The 18,189-nt window shown below is 42.4% G+C and overlaps 1 protein-coding gene and 1 pseudogene across 24 annotated transcripts in view; one reads left to right on the top strand and one right to left on the bottom strand.

Annotated features, from left to right (window-relative positions):
* Nucleotides 1-18,189, top strand: part of RREB1 (ras responsive element binding protein 1) — a 203,226-nt gene that overhangs the window by 73,597 nt on the left and 111,440 nt on the right. The gene's annotated exons all lie outside the window — the stretch shown is intronic.
* LOC118153071 (NADH dehydrogenase [ubiquinone] 1 alpha subcomplex subunit 5 pseudogene) lies at nt 7,912-8,186 on the bottom strand (annotated as a pseudogene).

Genomic DNA, 18,189 nt, shown 5'->3' with positions numbered 1-18,189 from the left:
AATGATAGTGGAAAGGTGGAAACATTTATTTTTTAAACAAATAGAATTCAACAGTGTTTAGACTTCCCTAATTGCGTTTTACTAATTGGTACTTATTTAAGGTCATCAGAGAGTGGAATTCTTTAGAGGAGGGGGACTCATTTCTTTTCTCAAAACTATTGAGGGATAGACACTGGGAGCTGAACTGGGACAATATATTCCTAGTAACCACAGGTTTGGTGTGTCGATTGGGAGTGACTATGGGATGGGACTGGGTGTGAGCAGAGGCCAGCTAATTGCCATCTTGATGACTCTGTGGGTGACGGCTTTAGGGGCTGGCAGTATCTGGTGGAAATAGAATCTGCTCAAAAGGTGGAGCTGCCTTACAGTAGTTAGTTGCCAGCTTGCTGCTTACCTGCAGAGCATGTGCCCTCATCTGGGTCATGGCTCTGCCCCTCAGATGTTCCTGGTCCTTTGCTTGGACCCACCCCCCTCACTACAGCTGAAACAGCCAACAAAGGAGCATCTTGTGCCCAAGGCCTGAAAAGTTAGAGTGTGGATGTGAAGGAAGTCAGACTGCAGGCCCCAAAGACAATTAGTGCTGTAGTAATTATTGTAGAGATACAACATTGCGTTGTACTCTCAGGTTTTCAGACTCCTCTGTCCTCTGGGGAAGAAATACTAATTTTTTTTATAGTCTGACTTCATATATTTCAAAGCTTATGTTCATGGATTAAAGGACTTGGATGGGAAGGTTGTGCAAAATGTAGGTAGGCCTCCTGTAAATGTGGGTTGAACAGAACACATACCTCAATCATTTTCATCACTGAAAACGGATTTATTCATTCTGTGATTTTCCGAATGTTGGCATTTTTTGTTTAGTTTTTTAATGTGTTCTCGCATTTGAGCTAGGATTGCGCAAGAGAAAGTAGGGTGCTGGAAAGCTAAAGTAGATCTAGCTTTTGGGGGACCTAGAGGGGAACTGGGTTGAGAGTAGTGTCTGAAAGTACTGCTTTTAGTGGGTTCCTTCTGTGTATGTGCCTAGGGCCCACTACTTAGGGGAAGCACAACACCATGTATGTCTCTGCATAATCATCTCAACAACCTCATGAGGTGTAGCTATTTTCCCCCTTTTAAAGACAGGAAACTGAGGCTTAGAGATGCTTCTGTTTCTGAGATGATGCAGCTAGTGACACATGATCAGGAAGCTTTATGGCAAGCTTTAAGAGGAGTTCTTTTAGATAATCTCAATATACCTTGATACCTGGAGAGTTTCTACCACTTGACTCAATTTGTTTGTCTTGGGGCTGGGTGTGGTGGCTCATATCTGTAATCCTAGCACTTCTGGAGGCCAAGGCGGGGAAGATCACCTGAGGTCAGGAGCTCGAGACCAACCTGGCCAATATGGTAAAACCCCGTCCCTACTAAAAATAGAAAAATTAGCCAGGCGTAGTGGTGGGCACCTGTAATTCCAGCTACTTGGGAAGCTGAGACAGAAGAATTGCTTGAACCCAGCAGGCGGAGGTTGCAGTGAGCTGAGATCATGCCACTGCACACCAGCCTGGGCAACAGGCTGAGACTCTGTCTCAAAAAAAAAATAATTGTTTGTCTTGATTCTTCTCAGTTTGCTTAGATTCAGGCATAATGCATTATTTGAATGTCTCTAGTTTCATCTGAAATATCCTTAATTGAGCAATTGCTGTGTTTAGGATGTTAGGTTTAGGCATGGTGGAGTTTGGTGGTTCTTGCCTTTGGAGAGTTGACATTATGAAAGGAATTCTTATGCCATGTGGACCCTGAGCCAAGTTCCCATGGGAGGACCAAGGCTCACGGAAGTTCAGAGGAGTAGATCTGCACTTCTCGGAAAAGCACAAGTACAGGTTAAGAGCCCGGGGTGGGGAAAGCAGGTTGGTTTTGAGTTTACAGTGTAATTTGGTGTTGAGGAAGGTGTCTGAGAAGACGGTAGGGTTGGAGGGATAGTGGGGCAAGGTGGAATGTGGGGCAGGATTTGACCTTTTCTTCTTTAAGGGGTGGGGAGTCCAAAGTGAGTAGAGAAGTGACAGGTTGGCCTACTAAGAACTTGGAGACACCCTCAACAGTGGGCACGTGGTTTGGGTGTCTGCTTTCGGTGGCTGCCGTGGCTCACTTCACTGTTTACTTTTGACCTGAGGCAGAGTGCATCCCATGGCAGCTGGTACAGGATGAACCAAGAGGCAGCACCCAGGATATCTGAATTGCCTAAAGCCACTGCAGTGATGTGCATACACAGCGAAGCTTTATTTCTTTATAGCCAAAGACTTGTTGAAAAGCTGAATCACATACTCTGGCTTAATATGTGTCTTTGTGGTTACCAGTTCCAGGTGAGCCACCTTCAAGAGGGGTAACATCCTATTGTTGGAGAGGTGCGGCCAGGCAGCAGGGAATCTGGGTTCTACTTTAGTCCTGACATACGAGGTTTTGGTTTATATTCCTTTGGTCTGGTAGGCCCCTTTTGGGTGCTTGTTTACTGAAATGATGTATCATGTTTATAGTGTTGGTAGATGAGTATATATGCGAATACCTCTAGTTTACTGAAGGTAGAGCCAAGAGCTTTCTTGCAGTCTGTGTTGAATGGAGCCACAGGTCAGTTAGGATACCTGGCCCAGAGCACCTTGAGCTGGTGGACCTGCGTGGGACTTGAGCCCACTCTACTGACTCTCCCCTCCCCAACCCAATTTTGGAATCACGCTGAGTCTTTACCTATTGCTGTTCTCTGCCTCAGTCCAAAAGGTGACAAGGAGTGCCTTCACCCATCTAGATAAGTGACTTTTACTGATAATTCCCCCAAATCATTTTATCTTCATAGCCACCACTCCTTCCTCTTAAAAACCTGCAAAGGATCCCTTTCCATTTGTCGTCTTTACTCTTTCAGTCCTCTGGTAAAGCTGGAAGTGCCTGAAAGAGGCAACCGGAGCCAAGGCTGCCGTAATCCACATGCTCTGGACGTTACCCTGGGTGACTCAGATTTGGTTGCATTTGTCATTTCACAACCACCTGCATCTGATCCCACTGTGTGGCACACTCTCTGCTGGGAGTCTCTGCCTGGTGCCTGGTCTTGAGAGCACAGCGTTCTTTTCCAGAATTGCTTTTCCCAGCTCTTTCTCTCTAGCTTTGGCCATAGGGTTCATTAGTGAAAGCTGCCATGCCTACCCACGCCATTCACTTTTGTTAATAATCATTTCGTTCGTTCTTTTTTTTTTTTTTTTGAGACAGAGTCTTGGTCTCTCACCCAGGCTGGAGTGCTGTGGCGAGATCTCGCTCACTGCAACCTCTGCCTCCCCCTAGCTTCAAGCCATTCTCCTGCGTCAGCCTCCCAAGTAGCTGGGATTACAGGCGCCCATCACCATACCTGGCTAATTTTTGTATTTTTAGTAGAGATGGGGGTTTCACCATATTGGCCAGGCTGGTCTTGGAACTCCTGATCTCATGATCTGCCTGCCTTGGCCTCCCAAAGTGCTGGATTACAGGCATGAGCCACCACGCCTGGCCATTAATAATCATTTCAGAAGAAAATACGTACCATCATATGCCAGTCACGTTAAATGCTCTCCATGCATTATCCTCATAGCCTTAACAACAGTCTTATCAATTATCCTCATTTTGCAGATTTGGAAGGTGGCAATTGGGGAGGTTGCCCTCATCTTTTCAGTTACCTAACTTAATATACGGGAGGAATTGTACCTCTTGCAGTCTATATTTCATCTCATTTAATCTTTGCATTGATTTATAAGTTCACTGTTATTTCTATTTACAGATGAAGAAGCTGGGGCTTAGTTTAAATAACTTGCCCAAGGTTGCTCTATCTAATTAGTGAGAGAGGTCTGAATTCAAACCCAGGCCAGTGTACTCCAGTACAAGTGCTCTTTATCTTTGCTCTTCTGTATTTGTTTATTAAGTTAAAATATCTACTTTTTGGGCTGACAAGGTTGATAGCTCTTTGAACTCCTGGCCTCAAGGGATCCTCCCATCTCGGCCTCGCAAAGTGGTGGGATAACAGGCATAAGCTACCATGCCTGGCCAAAGCTAATTGTTTCTATTGGATTTGTTTTCTAATGCTTTCTCCTTTTTAAATGGGGGAAGAGAGGGAAATGGTGTACTATAGTGTAAGTTCCTTGAAGACTTTCTGTTCTTTTTTGATTTTGTTTTTGGAGACAGAGTCTCTGTCACACAGGCTGGAATGCAGTGGTTTGATCTTGGCTCACTGCGATCTACACCTCCTGGGTTCCTGTGATTGTCGTGCCTCGGTATCCCAAGTAGCTGGGACTACAGGCACGTGCCACAATGCCTGGCTCGTTTTTGTATTTTTAGTAGAGATCAGGTTTTGTTTGTTTGAGATGGAGTTTTGTTCTTGTTACCCCGGCTGGAGTGCAATGGCGTGATCTTGACTCACTGCATCCTCTGCCTCCTGGGTTCAAGCAGTTCTCCTGCCTCAGCATCCGGAGTAGCTGGCATTACAGGCATGCGCCAGCATGCACAGCTGATTTTTGTATGTTTAGTAGAGACAGGGTTTCACCATTTTGGTCAAACTGGACTCAAACTCCTGACCTCAGGTGATCCACCTGCCTCCCGACTTTAAATGAGATGAAATACAGATTGCAATACAGACCTTAGGTGATCCACTGCCTCCCAAAATTAAATGAGATGAAATACAGACTGCAAGAGGTACAATGCCTCCTGTATATTAAGTTAGGTAACTGAAATCACCTCCCAAAGTGCTGGGATAACAGATGTGAGCCACTGCACCCAGCTGAGATCGGGTTTTACCATGTTGCCCAGGCTGGTCTCCTGGCCCTCAAGCAATCCATCCACCTCAGCCTACTAAAGTGGTGGGATTAGAGGTGTAAACCACCATGCTCTTTTTCTTTTTTCTTTTTCTTTCTCATGACTACTTTTGTGCCAGCTTGTTGTTCTTTTTAAGCATTATATTCACTGATGCATCCCAAGCACTTGCCATATTTAGTGCCTGGCACATACTAGGTGCTCAGTGAGTATTTGTTGAAGGAATGAATGAGGAAGGGGTTACTTGACCTGTTTTACAAGTGGCGATATTGACACAGAGCAGTTGGATATCCTGCCCATAGGCATGCACAGTTGTTGAAAACAGCTTTTGCTTTTCACACACAGATCATTTTTTTTTTTAACAGATTTTTTTTAAAATACGTATAAAATGGAAGGCATTAGATCTTAGTCATGGGATTGTAGAGTGTGATATAACACTATAAATACTTACCCAGTGTCTGGTACACTGTAAACATTCAGTAAGTGACTCTGCTATGGTTGGAGCTTCTTTTTTGCACGTACCTTGATTTGGGGTAGGATTGCCACACAGATTAGGAAAGTTGAAAATTTGTGAGCCATGGAAACCTTTTAAAAACATGTTTAGTTAATCTCGTGTTTCTATCTTTGCTATATTATCCTTCAAGCAATACAAGTAGTCAAATTGGTAAAATGAGTTCACGTTTATCTTCGGCAGGTGGACAAGTGGTTATGACTGGCAAGATTTGATTAATGGTATTTGCATTTTCCCTGTTTAAAATCAGAGAGTATTTCACTGGAAGGGGCCTCAGGGAGGCATGGTTTCTTTCTTTTCCTTATACTCCCTTAACTTAAAAATGAGGCCTAGAGAGATGCAGGGGCAAGCTGGATGGGGAACTCTGGTCTTGCATGTCAGATTCTCTTAGAAGTCAGCTCACCCTGCCAAATCCAGGTGCTTGGAGTGTTGTCCTCAATGGGTTTGTCTGAACACTTGCATGCTGGAGCCACAATTCCTGCTCCGATGTGATTATATCAATAATCCACCAAGAGCCAGTAAGTCAAAACCAGGACTGTTTAAACATTTCTTTTTTATCCATCATAAAATGTTCTTAGCCAGGAATGGTGGCACACCTGTGAAGTCCCAGGCACTTGGGAGGCTGAGGCAAGAGGATCTCTTGAACCTAGGAGTTTGAGATCAGCTTGGGCAGCATAGTAAGACTCCATCTCTAAATAAGTAAATGAATGAATGAATGAATGAGTGTTCTTACTGTAGATAAGAAGGAATATGAAGCAAAAACAAGTTATCATCCTAAATTAAGATTACAAAGCACATAGTCCTAAGGATTAAAAATTATTTTTCTCATCAGATTTTTAATTATTTTACTGTATATATGACCACAATAGAAGAATTATAAGTGAACTTAAAGAAAAAAACATCTAATGATGCAAAGAGGAAAAAGAAAAGTAAAATTATGCCCTCAAGTAAGAGGAAACCATTGTTAATACTTTATATCTCCTTCTAGATGGTTTTCCATGGATATTTACACATATAACAAAAATGGGATTTATTGTGGACAATTTAAAAACCTATTTTTGTACATGTCTTTATGCCATATGTTTTAGAATTTTAATATTATATAGCAGGGCTTTTTTGGTGTCTTCAAATATTCTTGAACATGAAAATCACATTATTTCAATGTGGTATAATTTGGGGGGCAAGGTCATAGGCTAATGTTTTAATTATTTTGCATTCCCTGGGCACTCATTGTGTGAGTGAAGGAAAGGTATTCTAGGTTACATGAAATTAATATAGTATTAAACTTTTTATGGTAAATCATGAATCCATAATTCATCAGAAATTTATTTTAAAGAGGAAAATACCAAACTGACAAAATGTGTTTATTTTTGGATAGCATGTGATCTGTCATCTTATTACCTCAAACACGTGAGGGTTACTGATGAAAAACAAATTGAGCAGTTTGAAAAGTCCTTCCTCTAGGGCTGGCCTCTCTTGTGAGGAAGGCGTTTGTCCTCTTATATAGGGCACTGTGTTATGAACGTAGGATTGATGTGATGTGTTCTTTACCTGTGGTGGTGGTGGTTTTTAAGGCAAAAACACACATACTTTTATTTTTGTTTAACCTAAAGCTTGCCAGCTTCTTTCCCTGAACACCATTTGTCTTGTTTTGATACCCACCTACACTTATATTAGAAACACACTGCAAACTACTTAGTGATTCCACCTTGAATTTATAGTCATATGAGTAAGATGTTTTGAATATAAGCCTATCCATATGCCTGATATAAATTTCAGGAACTCTTAGTGTCTCTTCTTTTATAGAAACTCTACCTTTATCCTGATGTAATTAGGTTGGTTAAGAAAATTAAAGACCACAGGCCAGAAAACTAACTTCCACAAATTCAACAAAAGGAAAAGTTTTTCCAAGTACCTCTATGCAATGGGAAATCTTTCTTTTATGTACCAAGTCAGTTTCTTCAACCGTAAATGTATTCTAATTTGATGGTTTTCAAATATAATGCAGTAACAACAAAATATAATAAAATTAAGACTATAAGAAAACAGTAAATGGTATAATTCAAATAATGACAAAAATAAAATTACATTATGGATTTTGTAATCAATGTATAATTATATATTTAAATTTTACTTTATATACATAAGCTAAGGAGGTTCACCATAATTTCAAATTTTATCGAGTCACTTGTGCTATTTTATCACATTTGAAAATATTCACTTTATTATTTACTTCAAACAGCAATCTATAAACTTGTTTTCTTCAGGATAATTTAAAAAATTAAATGATGTGTTGAACATACTACTAAAGGAACTTTACGTTTTGATTATGGCCTCTACACTGAAGATCTGTAGGAATTTTTCTGATTATTTTCAAATCTTCCTATGACCTCTCTTCATAGAAATATCATCTTTGAAATAATTTGTGTGAATACAAATCACAAATGGATGCACATGATCGTATTACCATAATCACTAATTTTAAGTCTCCTAGATATTTTCTATATCATTTTTCTTGCTTATGTCAGTAATATGAACATGCTCTTCATATAACAGAATATTTAATTACATCAGTTTCCCATCAGCCCACCAAAGTCACTTAATTATATTGGTTATTTCCATTGATTGGCAGGAGGCTCTTCCACTAACAGCTCCCATGGTTTCTGTGTCATCATTTTTCTTGCCAGACCTAGTTCATAGCCAGCTTCTCTTTTGTAATCTGTTCTGTATACTTTCTGTATGCTGCATTTTTAGGGATTTCTTCAAGAACATCAAGAACCTTTCTGTACAATATTCTTAGCCTCTTGTGTGGACTCTTGCACACAGCTAATCCCACAAGGCCAGTGGTCTTCACACCTGCCCTGACAGCGCTAACGAGTCAATGACCTGTGGTTGTATTTTTATGGAATTTCTTTTTTTTTTTTTTGAGACGGAGTTTTGCTCTTGTTACCCAGGCTGGAGTGCAATGGCGCGATCTTGGCTCACTGCAACTTCCGCCTCCTGGGTTCAGGCAATTCTCCTGCCTCAGCCTCCCGAGCAGCTGGGATTACAGGCATGCGCCACCATGCCCAGCTAATTTTTTTTTGTATTTTCAGTAGAGACGGGGCTTCACCATGTTGAGCAGGATGGTCTCGATCTCTTGACCTCATGATCCACCTGCCTCGGCCTCCCAAAGTGCTGGGATTACAGTCTTGAGCCACCGTGCCCAGCCCTGGAATGTTTTTCTTTAAATCAATGTCACGTTACTTGGACATTCTAGAGCAGTTTTTCTCAGTCTTTTTATAAAAGTAAGATACTCTTTTAATGTAAAAAATTTCCAGACCCAAGTATGATTTAAATTATTTTTTTTAGATTCTGTTGAGAAGCTCTAATGACAGAAAAACTCTCTTAACATTTTAGTGCAGCTTATCTTTATTAAATGTAGCAGCTTCTTCATAGACTTGCAAAATAATAGTACTTATATGTGTAAATTTACTTGATTTCTAGATGCTTGATGAGCAAATGAATAAGTAGATCCCTTGAAATAGCTCCCTGGAGAGCCTCTGCTCTAGAGGAAGACATATCCTGCATATGTAATTCTAAAGTCTAATGTCAGGAAAAGAATGATTAGACGAGTTCTGAACTGCAAGTGGAGTTCTGTAACTCCAGAGCTAAAAGCCACTGTATGACAAGTTAGGAAGATATATTTTCTTCCACCTGTTCATACACTGAATGGTTTCGAAAGCAGCCCTTGATATCACCTCATTTTCCTCATTTCAAAGAATTCAGTTGGGGAAGAGAACACAATCCACCAGATTGTTAGAAACATTTGAACATACCTAATGACTCTCCCTTGGCTCTTTTAATTAATCTACTGTGATCTATTAGAGAGAGGACTGGGTTTGTCAGCTAGGAGACTACAAACATAAGGTCTTGGCTGTAAGCCCAACCTTGATTATGATGAAAGAAAAAGATAAGCTTCACACCTTGGTTTTTCCGCCTCTAAAACGGGTAGAGTATCTTCCTTGTATCTTCTTAGGATGTGACACAATGATACCCATAGGCAGCAGTTTCTTTCTTTTTAATCAGTAAAAGTAAACAAAAACCTTTGTGAAGGTAGAAGCTATTAATAAGTACCATATAAAGGAATAGGACCATAAATCTCGGGAAATTCTAAGCATTCTAAACGCTGCTTTTAGGCAGGGCAACAGCCAAAAGACCAGCTGGTAGATTGAGACCTTCCTCAAAAACCTGGCTTTGTTCTCTTGTGGTTCCATTTTCCTCTTTTCAAATGGGGTCTAGTGGCTTAGTTGTGGTTATTCCACAGTGATGCCTCTTTTATTGCTATTCTTACAGTTCTGACAACAACAGCATTCTTGCACCACTTAACTCTCCAAGATGTAGGCAGGGGAGGCAGCTGCCTCATTTCTGATGTGCCTGTATTACCTGCAGCAAAAGCATCCCAGCGTTCTACCTTTGTCTAGGAGTTGGGGTTGGGAGCAGGTATTCAGTTTAAGTTTTATATGCCATCTGTATATTTTCAAAAACATTTAATAGGATCTTTATTTCAAGCTTTTATAGCCCTTTCAAGTTGCTCTAGGGAACTTTCAGCAGTTTCTTAGCAAAACAGGTAGACAGTAAGTGTGAATCAGCTGAGTCCAGGAAAGAATGGGGTTTGGGAAGACCATATTGTTTGGATTTTCTGCTAATACTAAAACTGAATTTTTACAACACAGGCAGGGAGAATTACTGTCATGTGGTGGGACCAGGTGGGAGAGGTGACATATGACTAAGTAAATCAGCTGACCTCAGTTAAAGGGCTGTGACCATCCATACAATGGAACCCGTACCTGGTCCAACTGTTGCTCAGTTGAGTGAGATTCCCATGTCTGAGGGGGTGATTGGGGTGATGATGACTTTTGATGGAACTGACCTTACACAGGTTTCCAGGGGGAAAAACCCACCAAACTTTAAGAATTCCAAAACAATTTCACAATTCTGATTTTAGTAGAGGTTTGATTTGAAAAGGGACTCCATCTGTACCTTCTCTCTTGCCTTTGTTTTATAGATGTCAGTAATGCCAGTATTTTAAAAAGTAGAAATGAATTATAAACTATATCTTAAGGATTGTGTTAATTGGTTAGGATTTCTTCCCCTTTCAGTAGCTTCAGATCCCAATAGGTAGGCAAAATGAAGATAATAGTAAAAAACTAAGCTTTTCGTAAGAGATGTTATTTATTTTTAAGTAGAGATGGGATATTGCCATGTTGCCCAGGCTGGTCTCGAACTCCTGGGCTCCAGCAATCCTCTAGCCTCAGCTTCCCAAAGTGTTGGGATTACAGGGATGAACCACTACCCTCAGCCTGAGATATTATTTGAGTAGGAGATCATGAATATATATAAGGAACTTGGGAGTGCATATGTAAAGTTTTCTCTTGAACCTACATTTTTGATCAGGGGAAGAGGTGATTTTTTAGGTATAATAATGTGCAAAGTAATGAATAACAGTCTCTAAAGACATTTAAAACAATAAAGTATAAATGTCTTTATTCAGAATGAGCTGAGTTCTGAAGCCTCATGTTTTCAAGAATTTTTTATCAGGTGGCTTGTGAAAGCCTGTCATTAACTAAACCTGTGTTGTGTTTCCCTCAGAATTTCATTAAAAAGGTATGCATAGGTTCACATCCCCCTTACGTGAAGGGGCACTGAAACAGAAACTTGATAGAAATATTGAGGAGGGAAAAGATAAAGCCACTGTGGCACCTGGCCTCCTTCTTTCACTTCCCTTCCCAATTCTGCCCCTTTGAGATATTCTTTGAGAAGATGGAGGAAGCTTGCTATGCTTGGGGTCATCACCCTGGATCTGGTGACGGGAGTGGCTCAGCACTGGGAGTTCCCTTCCCAAAGCCCAGAGCTAACTCATCACGTCCAGCTGCTGTCAAGAGTTGGGCAGTCCTGTCTCTTGGCTTTCCTGGGAAGGCCTGAGTGAGGTGGCAGAAGCAGGGAAGGGACCATGAGAGTACCTGGTAGACCTAATGCCGCCTTCCCCCTCCCAACCCCACCCAGGCCATCTAGGAAGGAGTTACCATGTGGACTGGGGTACAGGAAGGCAGAGAATAGAGGGTTGGAATCCAGAAAAGAGGGTGGAGGGCCCGACTGCAGTTACTGCCATTGTCTGAGGACAGACTAAGCCCTGGTGCAGAAATTGTTTGGCTGTTGGCCTTTTCTCTTCAGATGTTCTCATGCAGGAAGTGTCTTAAAAGTATGGTTTGCTAACCTGAGTATATCATGCATGTGCACATTTGGATGCCAAACATATAGGCAGATAAAACTGAGAAGCCAAATGCTAAGAGAGTTGTTGATGAATTGAAACCAGCCTGACTGGCTGCACTGTTGGAGTCATTTGCCCACACAGCTCCAAACTTCTGTTTGGTCTACTAAAAACATTAGTTGGAAAGGTACAGCATTAACTTAAGGCAGGGAAGCCTCCAGCACGTGAGAAAGCCGTGCCTGTCTCGGTGATGCTGGGAGGGAAGGATGGGAGATGAGAGTCATTTCACTGCTGCCTGGCTCCTCCTCTTCCTCTCCCTGCCCTGGAGCGGCAGCCTCAGCTTTCCAGAGTCTCTTGACTGGTGCTAGGCCCCACGAGCGGTTGGATTTTAAGTATTTCTCAGTTATTTTCAGTATCATCAGTCATCACTTTCAGAGTTTCTTTTCTTTTTCAAGGGTACCCAGTCTAACTGTTTAGCTCCTTTTCAATAGCCCTCCTCACTCACTTATGCTCAGTCAGGAAGATTAATAATGTTAACTGATTTACTATCGCTGCAAAAAACATTAGTTAATTAGACTTTTACACCTCAGTCAGATGGCATTAGACACCCTTTGTGTGCTTTAACTCAAGGATGTTAAAGACCTAAATCTCTCAGAAAAAAAGAAAAGAAAGAAAAAGGACAGGCACTTTTCCAGTTTAAGCTGCATGTTGGTCCATGTTAATTAGGCATTTGTCCTTTAGTCTGGAGGTGATAGAAAATGCCAGTTACTGTGGTATTTAACTGACATCAAACTCCTGTCCAAATAATTCAGTTGGGCCCAGCCTTCTCTCTTAATTGGTGGGAAGGAAAACTTCGGCACACACCCAGAATAGAGGAAACTGTTACTTACATTGAACATTTTGAAGTTTCATTCTGAAGGATCTGAAGGACATTTGAATGTTTTTTAAATTAACTATCCAGTTGAGCTTTTTTAAAACAGTAACAAAAAATCTCCCTTAAAACTTGAGCTACCCAAAATGATTAGCTTTTGTAAGTCTTCAGAAAATGAAAGTTTAGTAACTGTTATCCAAGGTCAAAGTGGTGGTTGTTACCCAAGGCCCTTATAGATTTATGTATCTCTTTGGCCTTGTTTTAAAAAGTGCTCTGAACATTGACAGTTTTCTAGCTCATACTTATATTTCTTTTTTAATACCAGAAATTCACAAATAGGTTAAGGCACCCAGCAGCAGCATACACATTGAAAAATCAACATATGATAGCATGTTGGGACAAAAGTGACATGAATATGATTGTTTCATGGGAGCAGTTAGATGACACTTCGTTTTGTTTTTTAAAGCCACTTGTTCCTAGTTGCTGGAGAAGGTAATCCCCCATAACGAGTATAGTTTACCTTTTTCATGAGTAAGGTAAAACAATTGCAAAAATAATGAGAATATGTTTTTTCTAACTAGTGGGTAGCTATATTTGCTTTTAAACCTTACTCACTTTGTGTATGGTTTCTAGCCAAAGGTTCACACATTTGAGAGCATTTCACTATTAGTACTGAACTACTTTTTCATGCACTGAATGAATACAATATGTTAACACTCCTGTAAGGCCCAGAATTGCTTGGCTGCCCCTTGCCCTGCCTGCCTGGTACTGGCTGAAAAGGTACCATTGTTTGTTCTGCAAACACTGGGTGATGTTTGTTTCCAAGGTGACTGGTTCTATTGCTGCCTTTGAAGCAAGGTGGGGGGGTGGGGGAGAGAGAAAGTTGGCTTTAAACACCTGAGAGCATCCTGTTCTGAGTACAGTGTGCGTATGTATATGTGTGTAAGTTGAAATTTTATTTTAACTGAGGTAACCGGAGAGAAAGGAATAGTGTAGAAATGAGAGGAAAAGACAGTGTGTCAGTAAGCCAAAAATATTAGTAGGTTTTGATATTTAACTCAGTATACTTTGAGAGAATGTAATGGTCCAAAACGTTAAAGATCTGGTTAGACTGAAGTTAACTAGTTAAGGGGAGAAAAATGTCTTAGATGCTGACTGTTGAAATGTTAAATTTATTTTTGCATGAAATAGTTTCCTTCTGCTATAACCTATGTGTGGCTATTCAGATGAATAAATAACTTGACAATATAATTTAATTGGTTATTGATCAGGTAGTTGGGCCTTCAAAAAAAAAGTATGGGAGAACATGAAATATAAACAGATTCAAGTTCCATAAAAAAAGAAAATCTGTAAAATCATTCAGGTATATTTGTGTCCAAAAATTTCCAAAAAGATAAAATAGATAATCTTTTCATTGGTGATATATATTGGCTTAATTTATTTGACTTTGGAAATTCATATTTTATCAGTCAGAACCTTAGATTCAGACTAGAAAAAAATTCCTTGTTGGTCCATTTCCCCACCCACTCTTTTTTATTGTACATAGATGCTGTTAGCAGAACTTTGGCTTTTTCATTCCTATCAGGTTTAGTACAGTTCATGCGCAGGTTTCAGTAAACATTAACTACTTTTATCAGGACTTGCAGTGTGCTGAATGGTTAGCACAGAGAGTATACTGCAAGAGACAGATGAAAATGAGAGAGTCCAAGGTCACATGGATGTTGAATTTGTTTTAATTATTGAGAATTTAGGGGAAAGACCATCAGGCCTCACACTTTAAATCTCTTTATGTGGGCCTGCCATAGGGCTTCTTTGCCAGCTTTTTTATGTACTGAAGGTAAAACATTTGTTCATGGTGTGAGTGGTAAGGCAAGTAACTTTAAAACATGTTTTTTTCTTTCAATTAAAAAAAATTATTCAGGGCTTCTTTCTAGGATGAAAGATTCTCAAGGCCCTATCAAAGACAACACAACACTTATCATGGTGATTCTGAAGACCCCTTTGAATTTTATAAGGATCCTTTTTTTCCCCTTCTCAAAGATTGTTTAGGATTGCCTTCTGATAATCAATTTCGTTTCTGGAGTTAGCGCAGTTACTCGTAAACTAAGTGCTAGGATGAAATCTGAAACACCGATGTAGAATAAACATGTGTTTTGAGATCATGTAACGTTCCCCAACTTTTGCCTATCAATTTTGAAAACGGGAATGTGATTTGTGCTTATTTTTAGAGAAAACGACATGAACGTTTAAGAAATTACTGACAAAAATTCTTCTCCTGCCCCTCCGGTCCTGTAGATTTTGAAGCCGCTGGGCCCCGCTTTTTACTCCCTAGCTGGACAGCTGGTTCGGGTTCTGCCCCATGACTAACGCAGCTGACCCTGAAGTGGAAGTTGCGAACATAGAACAAGCGTTGTTCCTTAGGGTGGTGTCCCTAAACTTGAAATTGAACTTGGTCCTGCTTGCGGGTGGGCTTGCACGCGCCAGGCTTCGTGTGGTGGCTCTCGCGCGCTGGCCCTGGAGCGCCAGCGTGGGTGACCCGTGCCCCACCTCAGACGGTCTTTTCACCCTGTTCCGCTTCTGGGCGGGGTGAGGGGAAGACAGCGGGTGCCTTCCCTCAGAGCCGGGCAGCCATTGTGCCTTGGGAACACGGTCTGAGTAGAGTTGTGTTGGCACGGATGAAGGTGCTCAGCGGCCCTCCTAGGGACTCGAGGGTCTGTCCGTGCTCTCCTTGTCCAGGAGCTGCGGGCAGGGAGCGGGAGGTGGACTGCCAGCATCGGCTTGGGTCAAGGCTCCACTGCTGCAGGGGGCCCCATCGGTCCGCCCCCAGGGCGCCTGGGGTGGGTGCACTGTGAGCGGGTAGCGAGGCCGTCAGTCAGGGCGGCGGGCGCTGATTGGCTGGCGGGCGGGCGGGGGCCGGGCGGGGCGGGGCTCAGCGTTCGTTCACGCTGGGGTTCCCCTGTGAGGAGCGCTGCATCTTCCAGCGGATCTTGAAGTGCTTTCCTCAGCTGCGAAGGGCACGGTCGCTGGGAACACAACCTAATGAAGAACCAAAGCTTTAGCAACTGAGCTCAAATAATAAGTTCCTCCCAGGGAAAGATTAGAAGATGAGTTTGTGCTCGGAGTGAATCCGTGCCCGCCCCACCTCCCCCCCCCCGCCCGCCTTTCTTCACCAATTAGAGAGCATTTAGCCTGTGACCACTTAAATTTTCGCAAGATTTGCATAGACATGAATGTGACCACTCGCATTTTCTATTTTTTTCCCCAAATCAGTCTCCATTGGAATTTTTGACTTCCCTGATGGCTATTTCGGAATAAAACCATGTAGCTGGGTATTTCATGATGGGTAGCTCCAAAAAATTTTTTTTTAAAAAAAGAAAACCCCAGGGATCTAGAAAATGCTCCCAAAGCCTTTTTTGACGAGGAGGAGGGGTGCAGACACTGCCTTCGGCACAGCGGACCTGGAAGGAGTGGGGTGTGTGCAGGACAGAGCCCAGGAGAACCGTTAGACGTGTGGCCAGGCCGGGAGGCAGGGCCTTCTGCCTTTCTGTCTCTTTCTGGCTCTTTCCGCAGAGGCCTGGGCAGTTGCCTTCTCCTTTCTGAAAAGAGCCGTTTTCTGGGCTGGGCACTGTGTCTGCCTCCGGGCCGGGCGTGGTGGCTCACGCCTGTAATCTCATCACTTTGGGAGGCTGAGCTGATGATCATCTGAGGTCAGGCGTTTGAGAACACCCTGGGCGACATGGTGAAACCCCGTCTATACTAAAATAATAATAATAATAATAATAATAATAATAATAAAACTAGCCGGGCGTGCTGGGCGCATGTAGTCCCAGCTCCTCAGGACATTGAAGCAGAATTGGTTGAACCCTGGAGGCCTGAGCTGAGATCGCGCTTCTGCACTTCAGCATAGCAACAAGGGTGTAACTCCATCTCCAAGAAAAAAAAAAAAAGCCATTTTCTGGGAATGAAGGTGGAGGGCCACACAGAGCCCAGCCAGCTCCCGCGGCTTCCACTTTTACACCCTCCTCAGGGAGCCGGCTCCCATACCCTTCCCTGCCACCCCAAAGCTGGACGCCATTGTCCTCTCCCGCCTGCCCTCTGTCAGGTCTCCCTCCAGGACGCAGTTGCTCGATGTTCTGTACTGGAAGTACGTCGCCACGGAGGGCAGCAGGTCGCTGTTTGGGAACCATCATGCTGTGCCGGTGGCTAAAGGTTGCCTGCTGCCAGGCGCTTTGCTGAGTGTGCCCTGTCTTACTCTGAGACAGTCCGTGGCATCAGGCTTGACCCCCCCCCCCACCAGCAGGCCCGCTCCATGAGCTGGGGCCTCTGCAGCCATATGGTAGGGCAGCTTACCAAGCCAGGGCACTGACTTCTGTCCCAAGGCTGGGCAGGGAAAACAGCAGTGCCAGGCACTCTAGGACCCTAAAAGGAATTCAGTGACTTTACATGGCACGGCCTCTCTTCTCTTTGAGACTTACCTCCCTTTTGCTGGACCTTTTCTCATAACTGTGATTCTTCCTTCTTCTTAGGGGGATAACTCTTCCCTTCTTCACATGCTGGGACCTCACTCCAGGAGGTTCTGGTGGAGCATGAACCACTGGCTGGGGCATGGCCATTGGAAGCTTCCCAAGCGATGCAAATGCACAGCCCTAATAAAGCTTTTCAAAACTGTACATTAGAAACAGGTCACTTTTACATTCATGTTGGAAACTTGTCTTGAGACGAATACTTTTGAGCCACTGGGATTTTGGGGGGAAATATAGCTAAAAGGGTTAGGAAATGATACCTAAGGAAATTCTCCCATCTGATGCTTGCTTGCTGAAAACTTGAGTGTTTTCTATTAAGTGAGGCATTGTGGTTCCTGTGCTGACTCTGGTAGGCTCATTAATTTTTTAAGAAGTTGGAGCTCTGATGGTTTTCAGGGATGCTGAGTAGCTGGTACCAGATGTTTCTTTTGTTAAGGGCATAGGTAATCAGGCTATAGCAGACCACTCCCTTGGTCTGACACTATGGGTTTTGTGGTGGTGGATATTTTCTTAAACCAAGAAGGGTGTGGGGAGGTGCATGTTCTAGTTTCTAGTTGGTCTTTCTCCCAACACTGGCTCTTGCAGTATTATCTTATGTAGAGGTGTTGACTCAATTATCATTAGGCCCAGCTCTGTTAGAAGAAGAGTAAATGGTGTTCAGGGCCTCTTTATCTAGACCGTTTTGCCACAACTGAAGTGACAGCCTGTGCTTCTAACTGAATTCAGTCCTTTTTTTTTCACTGCCTTGCTGTGGAACAACAGCTAAGTCGGCCGCTCATCATTCGGATGCAGACTTTACAGCCTCTGAACAGCCTCTGCTTTTGCAGTTTATGAATGCACCATTTGTTGTTTTGAGCACAACTGTTAGATACAACTGGCCTCCGCAGCCCACTCTGCCGGCGACCAGTGTGCATCACTGCAGCCTTTTTTTCTTTTCTTTTCTTTTTTTTTGCATAGGCCAAATTTTTGCTTTAAATACCACCATTTTGTCCACACTAGAATTTCTTTGACCCAGCTTATATTTTTTCAAATGTAGTAAGTGTGCAGCACTTGGCTCAAACTGTTGGTCTAGGGATCCTGAATAAGTGCAAGTATTTTACTGTATTAAAGGGAGGGATTGTTTTTGTGGCTTGGTTTTGCACATATTTTTTATATTCTCAAACATGTGACTTCCAAATTTTCCTTTAAATTGGGTTGAAGAAAAAATATAATGACTTAGGAAATAATAAAACTTTCT

This window comes from Callithrix jacchus, chromosome 4 (genome assembly GCF_049354715.1).
Source record: "Callithrix jacchus isolate 240 chromosome 4, calJac240_pri, whole genome shotgun sequence".
NCBI lineage: Eukaryota > Metazoa > Chordata > Mammalia > Primates > Cebidae > Callithrix > Callithrix jacchus.
The sequence above is the reverse complement of the archived record's forward strand: the minus strand, read 5'-3'. Positions and strand labels throughout refer to the sequence as shown.